Source organism: Trichosurus vulpecula, chromosome 6 (genome assembly GCF_011100635.1).
Source record: "Trichosurus vulpecula isolate mTriVul1 chromosome 6, mTriVul1.pri, whole genome shotgun sequence".
Lineage (NCBI taxonomy): Eukaryota > Metazoa > Chordata > Mammalia > Diprotodontia > Phalangeridae > Trichosurus > Trichosurus vulpecula.
Window position 1 is genome coordinate 202,771,505 of NC_050578.1, and position 17,139 is coordinate 202,788,643.

General features: G+C 38.5%; 1 protein-coding gene across 2 annotated transcripts in view; it reads right to left on the reverse strand.

Moving 5' to 3' along the window:
* The window catches only part of JAKMIP1 (janus kinase and microtubule interacting protein 1), a 214,917-nt gene that overhangs the window by 81,237 nt on the left and 116,541 nt on the right, over nt 1-17,139 (reverse strand). The window contains exon 3 of one of the 2 annotated variants that reach the window (XM_036764632.1): nt 5,025-5,087. The exons of the other annotated variant lie outside the window; for it this stretch is intronic. The gene's annotated coding sequence lies outside the window, so the exon portion shown is untranslated. The remainder of the gene's footprint in view (nt 1-5,024; nt 5,088-17,139) is intronic. 2 annotated transcript variants of the gene reach the window in all.

Here is a 17,139-nt window from a genome sequence, read left to right on the forward strand (position 1 = left end):
GTAAAATGAACTGGAGAAGGAAATGGCAAATCACTCCAGTATCTTTGCCGAGGAAACCCCAAATGGGGTCATGAAGAGTCAGACATGCTTGAAAAATGAATTTCCAAGGTCCTTTTAAGCTCTAAATCCATGATCCTATGATTTTTTTCATAAGTCTTAAAATAGACAATTAGTATTTAAGCACCATCTCTATTCCTAGCATGGTGGCTAGCTGCTATAAAGAATAAAGTAATAGCAGTGGAGTTCTATACTTGCATCCCAGTTTTTGCTCTGCTATTTACTAAGTGGGCCTGGTAAAGTCATTTCATTGTACTTGGCCTCAGTTTCTCCTCATATTTGAAATGGAGAGAAAAGATATTCATATCCTTCTCTTCACAAGGTTCTATGATTTCCAATGCTTTGTAAGGAGTAAGGCAGGTACTAAAAAAATGTGAAGAGACAGCCCCAAGAGCGAAGCACGCAGAGCATGAGACAGAGGACTAGGAGATCTGAGTTCTAGCACCAGTTATGGGTAATATTGGGAAAATCATCACTCCCTTCTGGGCTTTAATGTATAGTAGAAGTTTGTATGGTTTTTTTTTTCTTCTCATGATGTAACTGAAGGCAGCGACTCTTTTCTTTTTAGCTTTGAATCTCTAAAACCTAGTTTGCTTTAAATATAAGTCACATTAAAATTCTTATTGACGGATCAATTAATTAGATAGTCTCTAAGGTTCATTTCTAGCTCTAACGTCCTATAGGCCTATGAATTAGAGACATTCAATCCTTTTATTTGAATTCATTGGAAAATATCATATGACTTATTCCAATTATCCACCCAACATTTATTTGGCACATCCTGTGTTGAAGACATTGTGTTAGGGGTTGAAGATACAGAGGGGAAAAAAGTGTAGGCATGAACTTCTCCATTATATAACCATATCAGTCTTCAAAAATCTTCTGCCTCTAAAACATGTTCTGTGTCAATCTATCAAGTGTGGGCAGAAACAGGGCTTTTTTCACTCCAAGTTAAAATCATAGAGTGAGAGAATTTTAAAACAGGAGAGAAGCTTAGAAATCACTGAGCATATTTACCAATAAGGAAATGGAGGCCCATAAAAAGGAGGAAGTAATCCAAAGTCACTTTAGAGTAAGCAGCAAACCTGGGCCTTCAACTTAGGTCCTTAACTGTGGGTTAGGATTAGGCTCCCTGAATTAAATCCTACATGCTGCCTCTAGAGTTGAGCAACTAAAAAAGCAGCATGGCTCTGCTCCCATTTCAAAAATTCCAGCTCCCTATGAAAATACCTAGGAGTTGTTGAAAGAAACATAGAAATAAAATGAAATATTGAAAGAAATGGATCAAATAATGAGAAATGCTTTGTCTTATGCTTAAAAACATTCTACTTGTAATTAGTTGAAAACAGTAACTGGAAATGCATTACTAGGGAATTTAATTCCATAAGCAGTCCAAGGAAAAGAAAACAGATTTTCCCAAAGGAGGAAGATGTAAGAAGAATTAATATCCTACAGGAATCTTGTATTTTTAAGACACCTGTTCTGTTTTCTTATATTCAACATTGTTGTGGATATGAAGAGGCAATTTTGTGAAGTCAGTATGAACGATCTATCAGATTTCCATGAAGGTGAGAGTATTCACGTCGGTATCAAAAAAAGGACCAGAGCAGTTCAAAATTCAGAAAGTCACAAATTAATAGCTGAACAGGACCTCTGAGTCCATCAAGGTCAGATCCTTCATTTTACAGATGAAGAAAATGAAGCCTAGAAAGATGCATGGATTTGGTCAGTATCATAAGACCAGTGAACTAAAAAGGATTCAAACACAGGTCCTCATAGCATCTGCCACTGAGAGGGGATAAAATGGCTTAACTGTGCAATGCTTTGGTTTGGTTTTTCAGCAACCCAGCATCAAGTGGAATCATATCTGCCACTTTTGTTGCTTTCTTGTCTCTCCCACTAATTGATGAATGCCAGGACTGGAAGAGACCTCAGGTACCATCTAGACCAGCCCGTAATTTAATAGAATTCCCTCTGGCATATCCCTGACAAGTAGATAATTGGCTCCTTAAACTGATCCCTGTAATTTCAACATGTTGGTCCCAGGTTAGCCTTGTAAAGAAACAAAGAATGAATCCTTTCCCTCTACCACATGGTGGCGCTTCAAATATTTGAAGACAGTTTTCAGTCACAGAGAGGATGTAACAATAGCACTAGCTGGCATTTATGTCACGGTTTAAGGCTTTGCAAAACACCATAGGCACATAATTTCATTTGAACATCACAAAAACCCTGTGAGGTAGGAAATATAGGCATTATTTATTTCACATTTTGCAGATGAGGAAACTGAGGCCTCATGAGATTTTAGTCACACAAGCTAAAAAGAGTCACAAGCCAGATTTGAGTTTTTCTGACTCCCAAGTCCAATCCTTTCCTTCTCAAAGCAAAGCCCAGATAAATTTTCCCCTGGAGAATCAATCAGACTAGAATGTTAATGATAGGGGGCAAGGAGAGGAGGGGATTTAGCACTCTCATCAAGTGTTTGCCTAATGAAAAATGATGAAAAAGTCCTAGGAAGCAACTCTGGAGTATAAACTGATTTCCTAGCTCACTGCCATAAATGTTCATATTATACTTTTTTTATTTTTAATGTGGCTCTTCATTCAACAAAAATTAATTAAGTGCTTAATATGTGCAAGCTAGGGGGCAGTTAGATGGCACAGTGGATAGAGCACTGGACTTGGAGTCAGAAAGACTCATCTTTGTGGGTTCAAAGCCAGTCTCAGACACTTACTAGCTGTGTGATCTTGGGCAAGTCACTTAACCCTGTTTGCCTCAGTTTCCTCATCTGTAAAAGGAGCTGGAGAAGGGAATGGCAAACCACTCCAGTATCTTTGCCAAGAAAACCCCAAATGGGGTCATGAAATGTTGGATACATCTGAACTATGTGCAAATGTCAGTGCTGCAGATAAAACAAATAATAAAACCATTCCTGCCTTGTATTTTATTGCCTGTCCTATCATATGACTCATTTGGATGGCATGAAATTTCCCAAACTTATTTTTTTCCCTCACACAAACCATTGTCTAGCTATATCTCCCTTGGCCTTATTTATTCAATTTATAATTAGAACCAGTATAGTCTGGGCCCTTACATTTAACCCAGTCAAATTTTATCTTATTAGATTTGGACAAACACACCAACTTATCCAGATCTTTCAGGATCCTGATTCTATCGTCCAACATGTTATCAGTGATAGCTCTGGGTTTCTAACTTGATCCTGTATCTTTGGCTTTCCTTTGGCTCAACTTGACACTTGGTTCTTTCTTGTCGTAGCCCACATTTATGGGGCTGCCATACATTAAATCAGGTCACTATTTTTTGCTGCCTTGATTAGTATGGTGATTGCATACTCTTCTACTCTGTTTTTGAACTTGGTCTCACTCTGAACACTGCTTTTTGCCTCTCTATCAGTTTACTCAGGAGATGGGACAATGTAAGAGAATGAGTGATGGATTTGCAGTCAGAGAACCTGGATTCGAATCCCACCTCTACCACTTCTAGGCAGTATGACTTTTGATAATTTATTAACCTCTCTATCACTCACTTTCTTCCTCCATAAAATGAAGAAATTGGATTTGATGATCTCTAAAGCCTAATCCATCTCTGAGAAGCCATGTAGTAGATCCCAAAGGTCATTCTACCTCTGATATTCTATTTCTGTTTCATTCATTAATCTGAATATTTAAGTATTCATGATGAGAAAGAATACATCATAACCTTGGTCAATGAGAAGATTGTGAACAGTGAACAGGAAACAAAACAAGTCGATAAAATCTAAAGTCAAAGGGAAAAAAAAGAAATGTTACAAGGAGAAACTGAAACTTTAGAACTGATGGCAGTTATTGGGGAAAGGACAAAAATAAGTCAACCACACTAATATCTAACAATTATAAGAAGAAAGACCCAGGTTGAGGAAGACACTATCAGACCTCAAGGCTCCAAAGGAACCACAGGCCTTAGAGGTAAGTGGGGCAACCAAGCATTTCTCAAAAAGAGAGGTAGCATTGGGCATAGCGGATAGAGAGATGGATTTGGCATCCTGACATCTAGGTATCTTGACTTCAAGTCCAGTCTTCTTTCCACCATACTTCACTGCCTCTAGCTCTACTCATTTTCTTTTCCAAAGCACTAGTTAACCAAATTATCTTGAATTCAGGGGTGGGGACCCTGAAGCCTCCAGGCCACATGTGGCCCTCTAGGTCCTCAGGTGTAGCCCTTTGACTGAACCCAAACTTCACAGAATAAATCCCCTTAACAAAAGGATTTGTTTAGTAAAACTTGAATTCAGTGAAAAAGCTGCACCCAAGGCCCTAGAAGGCCACATGTGGCCTCCAGGGTGCAGGGTTCCCACCCCTGCCTTGATACTGTCATTCACTGATCACCTGTCTTCCTTCACTTATCATCTGTTTTATTGTGCTAAGTTAGGGGGGTTTTTTTCTGATTATATGCTAAAATATTGTTATTCAGCCCAAGGCCAAAGTCAACTTCCTATTATTTAAGCCAACATCTTTTGCAAGGTTTCAGCACTGGGTTTTGTTGTTGTTGTTTTGTTTATTTGCTTTGCCTGATTTGCCTATGCTGGGAATTATCTGTTGCTTTGGATCACTGTTGTCAGGTTTTGCCTATGATGGCCCTGAATAATCAAGATTTAGAGACAAGAGGAGCTTGGTGGCAGGAGCTGCTTCCAAATGCGCAGGGCCAGAATTCATTGAAATGATTTGAGGGCCTCCAATAACTCCTCTTCTATTGTCTCTTGAAAAGGACTGTTGCAGGGTCAGGGGTATAAGCCTTATAAAATGTTTTACTAGTCAGCTTTCACTTAAGTTCCGTTTCTTCATTTCATCTACCCTGATCTAAACTGCTCTATTCAGCCCACCATTTATAGGTCATCCACTATATATAAGGAAGGCATAGTGGCCCTGGTTATTCTCTTCCCCTTCTAAAGCTCCTAGTTTTCCACTTACCAAATCCAGTAACATCCCATTTATTAGGAGTCCAATTCTGCCCTCTGGATCAAGATTGGATAACTAGAAATAAGAAGAAAAAACCTATAAGCAGCAGCTAAAATAGTTTTCTAAGGACTACCTACTAAAACCCAAGTAATTTATCAGATAAGCCCATCAGGACTTCACTCAGAGCCTTACTTTATATAGGATTCTACTAAATTTAGTTATCTGGCTTGCCAGTACAAAAAAAAAGGTAGGGGTTAGGGTGGGGAGGATGGCTAATAATAGTCAGATGTAACAATTGACCATTTATGTTCATCTAGAAATACAGAGATGCCTGCTGTCACGTTAAAAAGCACTCTATACTTTACAGGATGCTTTTATCATTAAAATATTTTCAAAGCAACTGTGCAGAATGGTTAGTCAAATCTTACTTTCCTTCTCTTACATGGAAGAAAATGTAGAATTCTGGTGGTTAACTGACTTGCACATGACCATAAGATTCCAAACTGGAATAGAATTTGGAGGGCATTTGCTCTGAGCCCTTGACTTTACAAAGGAAGGAACTAATGGCAGAAAGCTGGGGCTTCAGCCCTGATTCTAAGTCCAGAGCTCTTTTATTCTTTCCCTAGAAAAAACCTTCCATCCCCAAATGGCCACATCTCAGCCAGTTTGGGAAGCAGAGAGGAAGGTTCCTAAGCCTCACTTATCTCACCAAAACACAGGTATGTGGAAAAAAGCCCATTCCCCAATGAAATCAGAGAAGCAAGAAAAACTCTAGGGCAATCTTCTTCTTTATCTTTCTCATTTCCTTTTCTTCTTAACTTCTGTCTTCCTGCCCTTGACTTTCTAATCCTTACTTCCCTAAAATCTATCTTAAAAGGTCACAGATCTCTCCAGACATTACTGAATAACCTTTGCAAATTCAGGAGCAGGAGCCATTGGGAACTGGAGTTTTTCTAGTTGAATGGAAAGACTGGAGCAGCTTCTTATATCTTAGTAGACCATCATATATTTGTGAATCTTGAATTTATTTCAATTTTCATAGAAGAGACTTATATTTTCAACCTATAGCACTATTTGTTGGGAAAGGGCAAGAATTTTGTAAGTTTTCAAATCCCTGTTCCCCAATTCTTTTTTTCCCATTATCATTATCATCATTTGCATTTATATAGTCTTGTAAGGTTTTTTGCAAATTTCTTGAATATCTTATTTGATCCTCACAACAAAATGTTGATCACACAACAACTGTGAGGTAGGTACTCTTATTCTCCCCACTTTACAGATGAGGAAACTGAGTCTGGAATTGGTTGAATAACTTGTCCAGGGCCACAGAGGTAGTAAGTGTCAGAAAGGGAATTTGAACTCTAAGTCCCAAACTCTATCCACCATTTGCTGCCACTGTGGCAACTGCTTAACTCATCCCCAGTGCCTGGAATAATAATTATTCAAATTTCCATAGCATGTTAAGGGTTACAAAGTGCCTTTCTCACAGCCAGCTTTACCACTGTCCACATACTTGCCAATGGTCACCTAGCTTGGAAATTACAAAGTCAGTACTCAAACCCAGACGTTCTGGCACCGACACCAGTGCTCCTTCCCCATGCCAAAAATTGCCCTCCAACTCCATCATTCACTTGTTGAAATCCTGCCAAGGGATTTCAAGACCTACCTTACCTCAAGGCCTAGTTCAAGTGCCACATACTACAAGAGGCTGCTGTGATTCCTAATAATTAACAATCCTTTCCTACCTCAGACTTCACAAAGCATTTTGTTTAACTTCATCTTTTACGTATTCATCACATATCACAGTTATGAGAGTAAATCTCATGTGTATCCCTCCCTTCCCCACTAGACTGCTGTGGTTGTTCAGTCATTTTCAATCGAGTCTGACTCTTTGTGACCCCATTTAGGGTTTTCTTGGAAAAGATACTGAAGTGGTTTGCCATTTCCTTATCCAGCTCATTTGACAGATGAGGAAACTGAGGCACACAAGGTTATGTGACTTGTCCAGAGTCACATAACTAGTAAGTATCTGATGCTACATTTGAACTCAAGTCTTCCTGACTCCAAGCCTGGCACTCTATCTACTGTACCACCTAGCTGTCCCTGCTAGACTATTAGCTTCATAAAAGGGAGAAACTGTAACTTACCTAAAATGTGTGTGTCCCTAAGTATCTAGCATAAAATTCTACATATAGTAGGGGATTAAAAATTTAATAAAATTTAATAAAGCTTAATAAACTTTGTTGAAGTTAAATCCATGTAAGAAATAGAGATCTCTCCTTTGGAATAGCTGTTTTTTTCAATTATGAGGGTATAGGGCAATATGATACTATGCAGCAGAATTAGACTTCCTACACATCAAAGTTGGCTTGATCTGAAGATTATTATACAGTTTGATATGTATTTACAGAATTCAGTTGTCTGAACCAAAAGTCAGCTGAATGAACTTCCAGTGACATCTCTGTATTTATCGATCCATTTGGACAATGGAATATGTCTGATCAGAGAACTTATCCCCGTATGACTCTGCCCATCTTCCTGAAATAAAAACACATCAGCTTATTTGTAAATGCCAATGTCAGGTCAGAGGAGCCATTGCTATGTTCACCAGAAGCAGGGATGACTAAGCAAACAGACGCAGAACACAGGAATTAATTTTGTCTGCAGGAGACAGGATGTCATTTTCCAAATCTCTCCCCAAAAAATGAATGTACTATTTGCCCTAGAGAATGAAAAAGCTTAAAGTGACTTTGAGAGCTCCTATGGCCAATGTCTTTATGTATGAAGTAAGACCTGTATCACCTTATGTAGATGAGGGCCTCGTGATTTATAAAAACAATAATAGAATCATAGAATGTCAAAGCCGAAAAATATCTTAGAACAGAGAAAACTGGAGCTGAAAGAAGCCTTAGAATATAGCATGTCTGAGCTAAAAAGGACACAGAATGTCACAGTTTTAGGGGACTTTAAGATAGAAAAAGAAAGAATCAGAGCAAGAAGGGACCTTAGAAGATAAACTTCAGAGACAACTAGATGGTAAAATGGATAGAGCACAGGACTTGGAGTTAGGACAGCCAGCACTCATTCTACTATCCCCCAGATGCCCTTCTTCTTCTCCACTCTTTAGCAAATTAAAAATAGCATATTATAAATGGGGAAAAGTATTGTTAAAACTCTACACAGTGATAGGAGAGAGAGAGACAGAGACAGAGAGACAGAAAGAGAGAAAGACAAAGAGACAGAGAGTGACAGAGAGAGAAGGGGTGGAGGGAAGGAGGGAGGGAACAGATACAGTGGAAAGATGAGATTAATGAGCAAGAAACAAAGTCAACAATGTAGGACAGTATAGGACAGGTATGATGCCCACATCACAGCTATGGTACAATGGAAGAAAAGAAATTTGCACAGTCACTTATGAAGGTACTATTTGCTGCAAGTGAAGTATACTGAATTGGTTTTGAAAATTGCAAAGATTCAAATGCAACACAGTTCCAAAGGAAATTGTGAGAGTTAACAGGCAGAATATCTCATCTCATGGAGACTGTAAAGAGACTCAGAGAAGACAGCATGACAGGGAGAGTGAAGAAGAGGTCAGGATCCTGATCCCATCTTCCTCAAAGCTTTGTCTGACCTACATTTTCTGCCACATTTCCAATTATCGCAGTGATGGAGTGCAATAGCAACGAAAACTCAATGAAGTTGATTCTCCTCTAAGAACCACACATTAATCAAAGTCGTGGGAAGCATTTCCTGTATTCCAGGCTCAGGAATCTGTGATTTCTTTGGCACAGGTGATCCCTTCACCAATTCAAATCCCAGCCCCTCTGTAACTTAGGCCATGGTCTTGGAGGTTTGTCTGGCCAATTCATGCCCTACAGCCAAACTGGTGATGAGTCTCTCCAAACTTAGCTAGACTGGTCCTCAGATGATGGACACAGAGTGCATCAATAGGTCCAGAATAACAACAAAAATAAGTGGCCCTTATGTAGTGCTTTAGATTTTGCCAAATGCTTTACATATTTTACATCATTTGGATCTCATAGCAACTCTGTGAAATGGGTATGATTGTTTATTCTCCCCATTTTACAGATGAGGAAACAGGCTCAGAGAGGAGAAATGACTTATCCAACTAGTTCTGAGTCAGCATTCAGACACAGATCTTCCTGAATACAAGTCTAGCACTCTACCCAGCATGCTATGCTGCCTTTATTTGAACCTGGTGTCTAGGTTGGTTGGACCTCCCAGATTGAATATTCTACTGATATAGCCCTTGAGAAGCCAGAGTCACCTCCAGGCCACAAGGAGGAATCAGATGATGACCTTGCTAGAAGTCAGTGGTGAAATGATCCATTTGCTTTTATTAATCCAAACATCTTTATTATTTTAGTTATTTGATGCCATGAATTTGTACGGGATGGATTCCAGTAACTCAGGTTTCCTGCCATTAGTTCTGGCAAATTATGTTTCTTCGGAAGGGAAGCAGGCTGATGCTTCAGTTGAATCCAATAGCCTTTTGTCTTTGGCTGCCCCCTTCAGATCATTTTCCTTCATACACATCAGAAAGCTATCTCTGTTCTTACAGTGTTTGATATGCACAATAACTATCATTTTTCTCTTAACCTGTTTGTTCACAATGTCTACACATGCTGAGTAACATTATAGACCCATCCCGTCTTGCCATGGTAACATTTATGAGATATTCCCCAGAGAACTCTGCCCAGACCATTAAAATCTATAGCATTTCCCTTTTTTGCAGACTCACATATACGCAACCAAAATGACAATGTTGTGTGTGCAAAAGGTACTAGAGATCACATATTGGGCCCTTCTCCTCTTTCATTTTGCCAAGTTAAGATGGTAGTGCTGACTGAAAGGTCATTCACTTTTAATTGTAGTTTGTTCTCCCCTGATAGAGGGACCTATCAAGAAAACCTGGGTTCAAGTCATTCCACTGATAAACCCTGGCTCTGTGAGCCTGGGCAAATCACTTGGCCTCTTAGTGCTCTAGGCAACCTTCTCAAACTATATATATTGAAGAGAAGGTATCAACCTTCATTCATAGAGGGAATTTCCTCACAGGGGAATTCTCTGTAATAATGAGTTCACAGAGTCAGTGCCTATCCCTAGCCTACTTCTTCCCCCTCCTCCTCTCCCCCCAAAAATAGTCCTACAACTTTCTAGGAGCCTCTTGACATTTAAGGCATGTAGAAGAGAAAGGCATTCAAACAACCAACTGTATTTTTAATTGTCTTTTTTCTCACTTATTTTTATGTCACATTCATTTCTGAATACATTTCTAACTCCCCCTGTCCTGAAAGATATTCCATGTAACAAATATTTTTAAAGAGGACAAAAGAATCAGTTTAGTAAAACTAATACAACAATCTGGTCTGACAAGACATGCAATATTCCATACCCATATTCCCCTATATTTCAATAAAGGAAGAAGGATGTATTTTCTCATCTCTTCTTTGGGACCAAACTTAGCCATTATAATTATACAGAGCTCAGTTTCTTTTAATTTTCTTTCCATTCATATTGCTGTTGCCATTATGCATATTATTTTAATCATCTCTATTTTCAAAAACTTTTTTTACTTATGTGGCAATCTATTCACTTTATCCTACGAAAATGTTGGTGCCTCCACACAAATTAATGAGTCTGTTGCTATATGCGGAAAGGATGTTTTTCCTGTCTTCCAACTCTAAATCCTAATAAGTGTCTACTGTGGTGGATTGCCTTTCAACTTCATAAGGAACTTTAAAGACGATTTAGTCCAGGGGTGGGAACCTGTTACCTTAAGGCCACATGTTGCCCTCTAGGTCCTCAAGTGCAGCCCTTTGACTGAATCAAACTTCACAAAACAAATCCTTTTATTGAAGGGATTTGTTCTGTGAAGTTCGGATTCAGGCAAAGACCCACACTTGAGGATGTAAAGGGCCACATGTGGTGGCTTTGAGGCTGCAGGTTCCCCACCCTTGATTTAGTCCATGATTATTCAGCTTCTCCTTTAATAATGCCAATAGTCCCAGGGGTAAGAATGGGGGGTTGACTGCTGCTGAGACAAAGATATGGAACAAATCAATTCCATTCCCTACAAGAAAGTCTTTCAAATATTTGACAATTGTCCATTCTCCTAGTGGTAGTATGTTCTTACTCAACTCATGATATAGATAAGGCTGCAAGGGACTTTAGAAGTCATATAATACAGCACATTCACATTTTAGATGTGGAAACTAAGGCCCAGGGGGTTTGTGATTTTTTTCAAGATCACACAGCTAATAAATATTTGATTCCAAAACTGGGGTTCTTTCTACTGTACCCCAACAAACTTTTTTTTCTTTTCTTTTTCCCCCACTTAATAGTATTTTCTTTTTTCCAATCATATGTAAATACAGTTTTCAATATTCATTTTTGTAAGATTTTGAGTTCCAAAATTTTCTGCCCTCCCTCCCCTCTCCACCCCCTTCGTCAAGATGGCAAACAATCTGATATAGGCTAGAGATGTACAATCATGTTAAACATATTTCCACATTAGTAATGTTGTGAAAAAAAGAATCAGAATAAAAGAGAAAAACCATGAGAAAGAAAAAAACAAAAAAGAGAAAATAGTATGCTTCAATCTGCATTCAGACTCCAAAATTCTTTCTCTGGATATGGATATATGGATAGCATTTTCCATCGTGAGTCTTTTGGAATTGTCTTAGATCATTGTATTTCTGAGAAGAGCCAAGTCTATCAACGTTGGTCGTTGTACAATCCAACAAACTTTTCTTAAGCAACTGCTATGTGAAAAGTATCCCCACCTCAAGGAACTGACCTCTTACTAAATGGATATAACAGATAAATAAATAATACAAGGCAGGGCATAGAGAGAGCAAAGATGGGATGAAACAGCTCTAAGAAAATTTAGGGAGGGGAAACACTCACAACCGTGGTAGCCAGGAAAGTCTTTAAGGAGAATGTACCACTTAAGCTGAGCAACTACAGACATGAAGACTATTTATGTAAATGCATGGAGAATGGCATATCAAACTTGGTAAAAACCTAATAGCATCATTTGGCTGGAACATTGATAGTATAATGGAGAATAATGTAAGGTAAAAGAGGTTAGAGTCAGATTGAAGAAGACCTTAAATTCCAGGTTAAGGAATTTGTATTTTATCTTAAAGCCAACATGTAGTCATTCTAAAGAGGTTTTTGTTTGTTTGTTTGTTTTGTTTTTTTTTTAATTTGAGGTTTTTTTTCTTTTGGTTTTTTGAAAGAGAGTGATGTGGTCAGGCCTGTGGCTTAGGAAGCTCACCTGGGCAACTGTGCACAGAGAAGATTAAGGAGTTAGGATCTGTAGGGAAGAGACCAAACCAAAGACTTTGAATAGTCGAAGAGAAGTGACTTGAATGTCATGACTGTAGAGAAAAGAAGATAGATGCCAGAGATGGTTCAGAGCTATAATCAACAGGGCTGATAAGATGTGAGCTAGAGGGAAACAGAAAAGTCAAAACGATTAATGTGCTGAATCTAGGTAACTAGAGGAAGGGGAGGAGAGGTGGGAATGGTGCTGCTCTCAACAGATACAGGGAAGTGGGAAAGAGAGAAAGATTTGGGGAGAAGAGATGAGTTCAGTTTTGGAAATGTTAATTTTGAGGCACCAACAGGACAATTACTTAGAAAAATCCAGGAAATAGTTGGAGATGCAGGACAAAAATTCAGGAGAATGATTAGGATTTGTTATATAAATTTTGGGAGTCTTGATTTCTCAATAATAACTTCTAGGAGTATATATAATCACCAGTCACTGGAGTGGAGAGATAGAGAAGAGGGCCTGGGAAGGAGGCTTTGGAAGCCATTCATGTAGGCAGGAGATGGATGCTGATATGGCAAAGGAGACCTAAGGAGGGTTGGGAAAAGAGAAAGCAAGTGAACCATGAAAGAACCATAGAGTCCACAGAAGCCAAGAGAACAGCCTTTGAGTCTTTCTAATCTAGAGTTTCTCATTAATGCCCTCTGTGACCTTTAGCAAGTGACTTTCTCTCTATAGCCTCAGAAAATAAAAGACAGAGTTTTATAAAATTAAGAATTTGAGATTTAGAATCCAAAGATCTGGGTTTGAGTCTTGAGTCTAACAATTAATAACCATATGATATTTTGTAGTATCAATCTCCTCATATGTAAAAAAAGGATCATAATATTCAGCATTACATATCTAATTGGGTTACTGTTGGGAAAGTACCAAAATGAAGTGAATCCCAATGACCCCAATATTCCAGGTCCAAAATTCTATGATTTTATGAAGTAATAGCTGGCATCAACAAAGCAAATGAGAAAACAAAAGAAAGCAGATGCAATACATCTAAAAGAATACCAGCCTCGGAATATTTAGACCAGAGATAAAAATAGCCTTCTACCCATGATATCCTTGAGGGTATAAATGCATTACAATCCAGAAGTATACTAACTCTGAGTCATCAAAAACAGGCTAAATCTTATTTAATATGCTCTGTTTTAGAATTATGAAATGTGTAGTACATTTTAGAAAGATCCACAGCCCTAAGAGACTAAAATGAAGTGTTACTGCTTACCAGAGGAAAGCCTCAATTAATAGGATTTAAACTAGTAGGGACTTTGAGATTATCTAATCTAATCCTTTCATTTTACAGATAAGACTTAGAGTGATTGTTGATTCTGTTCCCCGCTATTTTTGCACCCAGAATAATGTAGGACATAAGTGCTAGAGCTGAGATTGAAACTCAAGTTTTCCCACTCCAAAATTTACCTGTTATCAGGAAAATTCATTTGCCTTCTAAAATGAGGAAATCATTTTTTAAATGCCACTTTAATGGAAGAAAATGAGGAAGAAAGAATCAAAAGAGAGAATCCTTAACTAAACTATGGACATAGTCTCATATAGCCAGGGGGAAAGGGCTTTTTGTACGAAGATGTTTCTGCCAATATCTGCTTTCCCTTTACTTTGCTTCCTGGTCATTTGCTGACCCATTCAATGGCTGTGCACAGCTTCCTGGTTCCCATTGCCACAATGCCCATTTCCAAGGACCACTCCCCTCAACATCAACACGGGTGAGAGCAAGATTTGTCCCTCCTTTTGCCTGACTGTCCCTGAGACCACACCTTCCTATATGTACTACTAACTTTTTTTTTTTGCCCTAAAAGAAAAATGCAGATTTTTAGGCCTAGTCATGGCCTAATAACATTGACATATAGAACATTCAGCCTTCAGCAGGAAATCAGTCTGGTTGTTGAACAGGCTACTTCAAGCAGGGGGGAGGAAATGAATGAGTAGATTGTTTGCTTGAACAAATCTCAGAAAAAGGTCAATCATAGTGCCTACACTTGGATAAATCCAGGCTTGTTTTCAATTCCTCAGAGAACACTTTTCCCCTGCAAAATGTTTATCTGAAGTGAATGTTGTATGGCCATTATGTTACTCTGTTAAACAAACAACTGACTGAATTTTGCTCCCATACTTAACTACATATTATCTTTAAACACTATGTAAATGTCAAGACTACCACAAATCTTTGTGCTAAAATGGTTCATTTACACTTGCCTCCTACACTCGTATCTAACTGTCAAAATCCACTCCATCCTTCAAGGCCCAGCTTAAATACCCCTTCCTTCAGGAAGTCTCTGCTGATCTCTTACACATCTAGACAAATTTTCACCCTCTTCAAAACCCCCACCATCGGTTTGTACCTAATTTATGAAGCTGATCACATTCTGCCTCTGATCACAGAGTGTGGCCATAGAAATGGAACCATTCCTATTTGTCCTTTCAGCAATCTATTTTATTTATAGGTAATAAATAGAAGATTGAAGTATACTTTTACTTAGGACTTAGGTAAATTCATCCTTTAATTCTTCACCTTAAACTGGAGATTTCTCATTTTTGAAGACTTGTAGTTAGTTGTTCAATCCTTTTTCAGTTATGTCTTACTCTTCGTGATCCCTTTTGGGGTTTTCTTGGCAGAAATATTGGAATGGTTTGTCACTTTCTTCTCCAGTTTATTTTACAGATGAGGCAAACACGGTTAAATGACTTGCCCAGGGTCACACAGCTAGTCTCAGGTCACATTTGAACTCAGGAGCATGAGCCTTCCTGATTGCCAGCCCAGGGCTCTATGCTCTATGGCGCCACCTAGCTACCCTGCTTGAAGATTACACCTAAAGAACACAATCCGGAAGGGCATGCCAAGCTGGATTGGCTTAGTATGATGAGAAAACACCCACAAAAGTAATGCTCCTTACATATATCTGTGAAGAAACAGGAAAGCCAATGTTTTGAAGTGAAATTAGACATACTGGAAAAAAATCCTAACAACCTCTTTATTTCTTGAAGGTTCCCAGAAGCCCTCTATAGAAACTCTCTAAAATGCTATATTTATCTCCTTGCCTTCTTTGAAATTTGGGGCTCTTGGCCATTTTGCAAGTCAAAGACCGTTCTGGCAGTATGGTGAAGCTTATGGACCCCTTCTCAGAATAATGTTATCGTATGCATAAAATTAAAGGTACAGGATTGCCAAGGGAAACCAATTATATTGAAATACAATTATGAAAATGTTAAAAATTAAGGATAAACAAGATATGGAACCCTCAGTTAAGAACTACTGCTCTAGATAAACATGCTTTCCCTCAAATACTTGCATTCAAGTTAAATAAAAATGTATTTCTTACTCAAAAAAATAAAATTAAAATACTCACAAAATCACTACAATTTAAAAAAAAAAAGGAACGAATAACTAAAAAAGAGTTGCTGCTCTCAAGACCCTCAATGGTCCAGTGACATGCTGACTCTACAGTCAGAGAAACTGAGTTCATATCCAATCTCCAAACTTGCCAACTGTGAGACTTTAGGTAAGTCATTTAACTTCTTTGGGCCTCAGTTTGTGGAAATCCTGGCTTTGCCATTTATTTGCTATCTGACCTTGGTAAAAGCTTTCTGGGCCTCAATTTCTTCAACTGTAAAAAGACAGGTTGAGCTAGATAGCCTCTGAGGCCTCTGCCAGCTCTAGTTCTATCTATGATCTTTATTCATTGTCTAGGAATGGATGATCAGTACATCAAAGTATCACACTCAAAATCAGATTTTCAGGGAGAGAAAACCACTTCTGATAACGGTAAATTACTAAAACAAGTATCTCAAAAGTTGTGTTAACAGGCTTTAGGAACCTAACACCTCAAACAAGTTCAAGTGGGCAGTTAGGTGGCACAGTGGATAGAATGCGGAGCCTAGATCCAGGAAGACTTACTTCCTGAGTTCAAATCTGACCTAATTCACGTCCTAGCTGTGTGACCCTGGGCAAGTCACTTAAGCCTATTTGCCTCAGTTTCCTCATTTGCAGAATGAGCTGGAGAAGGAAATGGAAAATCACTCCAGTTTCTTTGCCAAGAAAACCCAAAATGGGGTCATGAAAAGGTAGACATAACTGAAACAATACCATCAACTAAAGAAAAACCCCAATTAAATTCCTTTTGCCTTAATGTACTCCACAGCCACTTTGCTGACTATGAGAGAATGAAAAGGCAAACGTATGTTCAGCAGAAAGAAAGAGAAACAGTAAAGATAATATGGGATCATCTGCTACTGAATAATTCAGAGCTGCCTGTCCAAAGCTAGACCAATGTCAGATAATTCAAGATTCTATAAGAAGAATTAGAAATCATTTCATTCAAATGCAACGTTTGACAGATGAGGAAACTAAGGCACAGAGAGGCAAGGTGAATTGATTTAGGTCACAGAGCCAATAAGTGACAGAGCCAGGAAATTGAATTCATTTTCCTAAAACCCCAAGTCTAGAGTGTTTTCCCACCACACCACAATTTTGAATTGACTCTCAATCCTGAAATAAAAAAAAGCAAACCACACTTTGTTATCAAGAAGATCCTTGATTTAAAGTCAGTAACAGAACTGACATTACAAAAGATGGAATTTGAAGGATGTGACATCATATTCTAGTATGATCTAAAGGAAAGTAATTTGGCTCAACAAACAAGTGGCTTGCTTCATTCAGGGTGCAGAGCTCAGCAACACTTACACTGAAACGAACAAGAAAAAGAAAAAAAATCATGCTGGAGGGGTTCCCATTCAATGGCTACTCAATTCAACATTTAT